Source organism: Elgaria multicarinata, chromosome 2, assembly GCF_023053635.1.
Source record: "Elgaria multicarinata webbii isolate HBS135686 ecotype San Diego chromosome 2, rElgMul1.1.pri, whole genome shotgun sequence".
Classification (NCBI taxonomy): Eukaryota; Metazoa; Chordata; class Lepidosauria; order Squamata; family Anguidae; genus Elgaria; species Elgaria multicarinata.
In genome coordinates this window covers 101,709,945-101,717,458 of record NC_086172.1, presented here as the reverse complement: position 1 = coordinate 101,717,458, position 7,514 = coordinate 101,709,945, and positions in this window count along the sequence as shown.

Genomic DNA, 7,514 nt, shown 5'->3' with positions numbered 1-7,514 from the left:
CTAAACATGCATAAAATTGTGCCTTTAACTTATCATGTCACACTAGCATGAATACAGGAATCAAATAGGATTTCCTTCTTCAGTGGAACACACTTACTTAGGAGTATGCACCATTTTGTTATAGGAAAGGATAATGTATTTTAATTAAAATTTTAAAATAAGTATCTGCCACCTGGTACAGAGTTTTCTTATGGAAAACCTGACTGGGACTGAAGTAGAGGGGCACTAATTTTACTGTACTTATTGTCTTTAAATATGGTTAAATATCCCACAGTTACCTTGCTATTCTATTTCTACAATTCATTTTCTCCTGTCTTTTCTTCACCCTCTCTTTGTTTTCAGGGTGAATCCGATGCACATTTATCTCAGAGTAAGTTGTATTGATCTCAGTGGGGCTTACTTCTGAGTAGACAAACATAGGATTGTGCTGCAGCTCTGTTTTTATGGTGACACAAGATACACACATACCATGTTTATCAAAAGAACGGCTTGAAAAAAGAAGGTTGGACACCCTGAAATAAGCAAGGGCAGATAGGAATGGTTTCAGCAAGCATTCTGAAAAAAGGTGCTGATGAATCTTGTTTAGCCAGGAAGGACCTGGGGAATTGCAATTCTCTCTCCCTCACCCTGCTGTTCTGCCGTCCTCCACGTGCTCCTTCCTCTCCGCCGCAGGGCTGCTGCTCCCGCCTTGTGCAGCAACTATCGCGAGAGGTCTGCTGGGGCAGCTTGTAGGAGGGAGCAGCTCTGGCTGAGGGAGGGAGCAAGCGGGCGGTGGTGGCTCCAGCAGGAAAGAAGCCCTGGGCCCTCCTAGGCAGGAGCAGAGTGGGCAGAGCAGCTGAATTCGCCGTTCTTTCCTGCTCTGCTGCCTCCTGTGGGTGCTTCCCCCACCCCCTACTTCTGGTGGGGCCGCTGTGGGCTTGAGATAGGAGGAGAGAGCGGCTGCGTGAGTAAGTCCTTCCTGAGCAGGAGTGGTGTGGGGAGAGCAGCTGAATTCGCCGCTCTTTCCTGCTCAGTCCTTGGGTTTTAGGACCTTCTGGAGAGACCACCTCGAGCGCCCCCCTGCCGCCCCTTTGCCTGTTAGCGCCCCCCTGCCGTCCCTTTGCCCCCCTATGCAATCCCACCGGCCCCAAGGGGGCAGTACCGTCCACTGTGGGAACCACTGCTCTAAAAGAAGTAGCAAAACCCGCAGGATTATTTTAGATGAAGCTCTCTTTGGAAGCAAGACCAGTCTTTGTTATGACTGGCATGAGAGCCCCCCTTGACACCACAGCAGTAAACATTAGTATTATGACAGAAATTATTTGGATTTGCTGGGTAACTGGCACTCTTCCTCACTACACACCCATTTTTGAAGGTCAAACTGCTCTGCTTTTTTCTGCTGTTCATCTCTATCCCCAACTCCCACTTACAAAATGTTGATTATTGCATAAGTCTGCAACAAACTGAAAATATTTCCTAATTTGCAGTGCCCGGGGTGGGGAATGGTTTTCAGGATGTGTGGTATTAACCGCAGTCTATACACAACTTCCAATCTGCATGCTGGCTGCAGACCTGAATGCTTACATGCCACTGCTATTAGACTCTAATCTAATATGAGATGAGATGAGAGGGGAAGTTGGGCCATTCTGCCAGACCTGCTGAAAAACCTCTCCATGAAGGCTCCTCCCCACTCAACCATCACCACCAGCAGCAGCCATTTCCTCTTCCCTCACCATCCTTTTTTCCTTGCGTGTTGTGTCTGTTTAGAATAGATTGTAAGCCTGTAGGCAGGGACTGTTTTGTTTTACTGGTTGCATGTACTGCTCTGGGAGCTTTTGTTGGCTGAGAGGGTGACATAAAAATTCTTTCAATAAATAATATCAGTGAAAGTCTTATCAGGTACCAGTTGATGTTTAAAGGTCTGTCAGTCTTGGCTCCAAGGTTTTGCAGGCCTCAAGAAAGTGGATTCTGATTGGGGGCGGGAGAGAGAAGCTACTCTAAATGCTGGTGGCCCAAGCCACATGGGCTGCAAGTCCAGTGGCTATTGTCTGTTTATATTTAATCTTATCTAAATATACAAAGCATGCATTTATTTTTAAGGTTAAGTCTAGTTTGGGTCTTAGTCTGACCTGGCACCAGTCAATGAGTCGAAGACAAGGGACTTCTGGAAGAAGCTTCTCTTCCTCCTAGCAAATAATGTACAAAAATGCTAGCTACTCCATTGGACTATGTTTTGGAAGTGCCATTTATTTGCGTGCATTTGAAATTTGGAATTATAAATGTATTTTAAGCTTCCTACAGCATAATCAGTTCAAGGACACTTACTCCCAGGTAAGAGCATACAGGACTGCAGCTGTAGAGGTTTAGGCATAAACAAGGCAGCCACTCCTCTAATGAATGAAATTAATTGATCTATATTCAGTGAATTTTATATATTTTAAAAAGCCACCCCACAAGCCAGAACCAAAAAACAATGTGCGCATACATGTGTATGCAAAACTCTGCGTTAGCTAAAGAAGATGTGTAACCCTATCTCATCCCCCATTGTTTAACAGGAGATTGCATACAGGTTATAAAGTATTTTGTGGACTGTAACAGCAATCCCCTGCTATTGTTTTTGTGATCTGATCCTTTCTGCTGAACTTCTCATTACTAAGAGTGGGGATGGTATATTTTATTTTGTCAAAACAGTAAATAAAACTACTGCTGACAATCATGTTTCCCTGCAGAATAGAATTTAGAGTATTTGGTTTTGAAATGCAGGCATAATTGCTAGCCAACACAGTCCCATATTGTGAACTTGGCTATCTCATAACATTTACTTTAAAGTATTTAACTCAGAGTAAACAGGAATACAGTGAGATAATACACTTTGCTATAAATAGGAGTGTTTTTCTTTGAAGTATTTGCTTAGTAATTTTCCTGGCTTCAAACGATATGACTAAGGCTGCAATCCTATGCACAATTGTCTGTGGGAAGGCTCCATTCAAAACAGTGAGACTTACTTCTGAGTAAACATGCCCAGGTTGGACTGCATTAGTTATAGCTCTAAAAATGTGTACAAAAAAGTACCTCAACAATAAAGCACACACACACCTAACAAGAAGAAGAGAGGTGGGAAACTTTTGTTTGTGGGCCACATGTGGATCAGAGGGCTGTCTTAATGGAACTGAATTGGTGCCGCTCCACCATTAAACCCCATGGTATCACTGCTGCAGGGTGGCAGCAACTTATTTACATGAAGGTAGGCAGTGCGGGCTTTCCGATGGCCATTAGGCTTGCCGCACCCTTGCCCTACTGGGGCTTCAGGCAACCAATGAGTGGTAGCCTTTCTCCAGGAATGCCCCCAACCCCCGGCGGAGTGCCCAAGTGAGGACAGAGCTGCACTGACCTCGCTTGGCCAGGAAAAAGTTGGGGTAAGTCCCCGACTTTTCTGCTGTGGGGCTTTGGCTGTTTGCCCTGGGGTGGCTCTGAATTGGTGGCTGTGCCATATAACAGACACAGCGCAGATTTGAAGCTACCCCAGGGCAAAGACGATGTTAAGACAGCCCTCAGTTTGAACCGCTGGATTCTTTTCAGGCCATGTCCCATTTCCCTAGGTCATGTCCCTCACCATTCCATCTCTGGATTATTGATACTATTTTGTTCATCCTGCTCTGTTTCCCAACTGCAAAGCTGATGGAGGGAACCATGTACAAGTTACGGAAGGAGAATGCCTGGATGATAAAGTCTTTTTTAGGTCTTTTTATTGAACGAAGTTAAAAGTCACATTTGTAACTCTGCTTGTTTTGAGCTCTGGCACCACCCACTTTGGGTTTTGGCCATGCCCACTGCTAGAATGCAGACACCACAGTTTTTGTCGGAGGTAATGCAGACCTCAACAAAAGGGCCAAACCAGATGTTTTGCTGCCTGAGGCAGAGAACAAGATGGCGCCCTCTCCAATTTCATGTAATTGTATTTTATTATTCTGATATGTTGGTTATTGACTGTAATAAACTTATTCATGTACAAAAACAGACTAGATTGCTTTTTCAACACTTGTGATGGATCAGCATCCTCCATTGAACCTGAAGGCAGCAGGCTAGCATAGGGAACATAGGGCAGGCCATGAAGCACACAGCTCTTTCCTCCTACACGTTGCTGCCACTTCCCAGTCTCTGCCACCTGAGGTAACTGTTTCACTCTGCCTAAGGGTAGGGCCAGCTCAATGGGATGTAGAAGGTTCCAGGTTCAATCTCCAGAATCTCTGGTTCAATGAATCTCCGGTATGAGGGCTGAAAAAGACCTCTGCCTGATATCATGGAGAGTTGTTGTCAGTCATATTAGACAATACTGGTCTAGGTGGACCAGAGGTCTGACTAAGGCAACTTCATATGATCATACACACACAGGATTGGGCCTTGTTGCTACAATTCTAAATGTATTTACATCTGAATTAACATGCATAGGATGTTTTTTTCTCATCTGCTTAGGCCAAGTGCATCATGACATTCTTTTTCTTTTGCCAAAATGATACAATTTAAAAGTTGTGGATGCACAATGTAAAGAATATTTCTATTACACATTTAAACAAAAACAAAAAATGGATATCCAGTATTGGCATCTATTCCTCATGGTTGTGAACTTAGCTTCAGGTAGCAATTGAGGTGAAAAATGGCTAATAGTACAATCGTATGCATGCCTCTTCAGAAGTAAGTACCATTGTTTTCAATGGGGCTTAGACCCTAGTTAGTGTGTGTTATTGCCACTGCCCAGCCTGGCCATTGGAATGCCCCATTTTAGGGACACAGCCCACCCTGCTGGCAGAGGGGCACCCCTACCCCATCCAAATCCCCCTCATATTCCTGACTGAGGGGGCTCTGCCTGGTCCAAGCACATATGTAAAGCAACAGGCTATATGACTGAACTCCTGTGCACACTAATTTAGAAGTATGCCTTACTGAAACAAGTGGGGTGTACTTCTGAGTGATCAGGGATAGGTTCCGGCTCTCCGCAAAATGAAAGCGGGGCCACTTAGATGAAGATATTTCATAGAAAGGTTCTGACATATAAGGGTAAAATATACAGACTAAGTCATGTTATAGCAGCTTGCGAATTTGTGGATGACATAACTATATGCTGCTGTAATCATGTTACTAAATTGAGAGGCAGAACCTCAGCAGCTACTATGCATGAAGGAGAGAGAGAAAGGGTTTTGCCTTTCTCTTTCCACCTGCATAACCCCAAAAGCAGCCAGTGTCTCAATGATCTCTTATAACAAAGAAAGCCATGCAACTTACTTCTGAATAGACATGTATAGGATTGTGCTTAAATCTAAATGACACCTCCTACATCTTAAAGACTCCATCTTAAGGCTACAATCCTAAACAAACACTAGTGTGTTTACTTACTCATCCAAGAGTAACTGGAATGGCCCAACCACCACACTCTCAACTACCTTGTCCAGGAAGGAGATGAGAGCCACTGGCCTCTCAAAGAAGCATTTACAACCCCCTGGACTAGACAGTACAACAGTAGATTTGATAAGCTACAAAGGGCAAAGTTTGAGCAAACAAGTGGCCAGTTGGACATGTCCAAGCACCTTGTTCACACCGTCAGGCTCCAGCAACTGAAAATCATCTAACAAAACTGATCCAGATGCCATTCTGGACACCTCAACAGATGATATTGCCAGAAGTGTGGAGCTTAAGTCATTGCGGATGTGAACAGTTTAATCCTTGAATCATCTTGCAAATATGACACCATGAGCTAGCAATGACTCCAACAGCTTTGAACAACTCAGAATAGCTCCACCGGATGACACCGAGAGGATGGAATTGAGCTGAAGAAAAAGGACTTCTTCACCACACTTACTATCACAGAGTAGACTCAATAATGAGCTTTTCCTTGGGTTCAGTCAGACTTGTTATGGTTTCCGACCCGCCCCCTCATGTGTTCTAGCCACCTGCCTGCTTCACTGCTTTCAGCTCAGGTGTATACCAAGGAGCTGCATGGACTCTGCTCAGCAGGGGAGGACTGCCTATCCTGTGGGTCCAGGATAGGCAGTACACTGTTATTATAAAGAGAGTTGCTCATAATCTGCCAGCATTTAATAAGAATATATGGGCAGTTTAAAAAAGTGGTGTAAACTCTTGTGAACGAACAATGGGCCTGTTCGCATGACAGCCTATCATGGCCTAATTTACCTGCAGGGGCTGCCATGGTGGGAGCCTATGGACACCATTTTTTGTTTGGTGCCCAGTCTGCCATAGCTTGCTGTGTCATGGGTTGTTTGAGGGTTAAACAACTGTCAAATAACCTTAAAACAGGTCATGGCTTATTTGAAAATGGTAAATTAAGCCATGGTGCACTGTCACCAAGGCCCGATCTTGACAGTGGTGTGTCGGCGCTGCAAGGCCTCAGGCTCCCGCATTGGCACTCCTTCCTGGCATCTGCACGGGAAGGAGCACCAATGTGGAGTTGCCAGCACTACCAGGCTGAGGGGGGAGGAATGGGGCAGCCGGCTCTCCTCACTCTGACCTCCCTCTGGCTGCCTTGTTCCTCTCCCCACCCAGTTTTTATTTTTTAAAACCTTTGCATCTACAGATTAAAAAAAAAAAGGTGGGGGAAGCAACGGGGCAGCTGGACGGGGAGGAAGAGAGGGACACACAGTGCCAGAACCAGCCCTCCTCCAGCTGATGGCGACCAATAAGGGGGCGCCATCGGCTGTGGCATGTCTCCGCTTAAAAAAAGTCAGGCACTAAACACAAGTGATCATACCAACAGCATACCTTTCAATTTTTTCCTCATTCAGCAAAATCCTGTCTGTTCTTCAAGGCTTGAAAAGTTTAAGCAAGTCAGACTTCACCAAGCCAAAGAATGAGGGGGTGGGGGGAGGTCAAGAGAAAACAAATGAACAGTTTGCCAACACATGAGAAGAATCCTCCACCTGTTCTTTCAGGATTCAGTTACGATATCATATTGCTAGATACAAATGGGTAGATTCAGTGCTTTGAAAGAATAAAAATTAGAATGCAAAACAAAGAGCAGCAACCTGTTAGACCAGGTGTCTTGTTACAGAATATTCTGGGGGAAGGCGGCGGGGGTGGGTGGGTTATCTCTTCATTTCCCCATATTAATTGCTGTTTCAACACTTTCCATCTTGACTGTGATCCTTCCTACACCAGTAATTAGCACTTCAGAGGGGGTTTAAGTGGGAAATGATGAGCATTAGTCTGAACTAATTTCCCTTTTGCACATGGCTATTCATTTATTTGCTTTGACAATTATGAGCCCATTATGCCTGAGCCAGGAATTTGAGAACTTCACCCATTAAAAATAAAAATCTTGCTTCACATCACTGCTCCTTGGTCTGTCTGTCTCTCACACAAACACACACACGAGTGATGCTTTCTTTTTAGAGTCTTGTGTCATTCTTGACTGACACATTGCTGCTGAAGATTGAAGAATTTCATTTTTGGATTGTGCTAATGATATAAATAGTTATAGTAGTTCTCTGACCAAACTGGGTCTTCTGCAAGGTAATGCACAATAC